The sequence below is a fragment of the Silene latifolia genome, chromosome X (genome assembly GCF_048544455.1).
Source record: "Silene latifolia isolate original U9 population chromosome X, ASM4854445v1, whole genome shotgun sequence".
NCBI lineage: Eukaryota > Viridiplantae > Streptophyta > Magnoliopsida > Caryophyllales > Caryophyllaceae > Silene > Silene latifolia.
Window position 1 is genome coordinate 307,382,973 of NC_133537.1, and position 801 is coordinate 307,383,773.

Sequence of the window (801 nt, forward strand, 5' to 3'; positions counted from 1 at the left end):
GGGGATGTAGCTCAGATGGTAGAGCGCTCGCTTAGCATGCGAGAGGTACGGGGATCGATACCCCGCATCTCCAATATTTCACTTGAATTTTTCTCATGCCTGACTTTCATTGAATTTTTAGTTTCAAACAGTTTACCACCATCTGAAGCTCGTGGATTTGCTAATTGTGTAAGGCTGGCTGATTATCATCAATAAGTGGATCGCAGAATTTGAACTTTGTAGTTTGATTCAACCAAAAGGCCAACTTATTTGTTTATTTGGAGTAGTATACAAAATCCCCTATAGTTTAATGGTAGTGAGTAGTGACTTAGGCACCCAATCCCTTCTACTTGGCTTCTAGACGTCGTACCAGGGAAGCTAAGGTTGGAATGGACATGAGTACATGATCTCATGATGAACTATCTTGATCTCTCCTTTGCCCTCTGGAACTACTGCTTCACGTGGCTCTTTGTCTTTGATGGTTAATACAATTTTTTATTTCCCCTTGAGAGCCTTGGCATAGTTTTCTTGAGGCCCAAGTTCTATGCACAGGTTCGGTACCATTCACCGGAGAGCCCTGCTTGGATTCTGCAAGTTTAGTTTTTTTTTTTTCAGGTTTGAAATGTGTTGTGGGAGTGGTTCAACATTGATGTTGCCGCATAGTGTCGTCCGGCTTCTAAGAGTTGTGTTCTTGGGTGGAGTGTTGTAATGGGGAGATGGTGAGGTTCTTGAAATGTCATCTAAATAGATAATCTCTTTTTCCTGAATTTGGTATGTGCTATCTGTTGATTCCCTTGGAGTTGCATCTTCAACTACTTTATT

General features: G+C 41.6%; 1 non-coding gene across 1 annotated transcript; it reads left to right on the forward strand.

Moving 5' to 3' along the window:
• On the forward strand, positions 1-73 carry TRNAA-AGC (transfer RNA alanine (anticodon AGC)). The gene has a single exon. It is a non-coding gene; the product is annotated as a tRNA-Ala (tRNA).
• Positions 74-801: the final 728 nt, after the last annotated feature.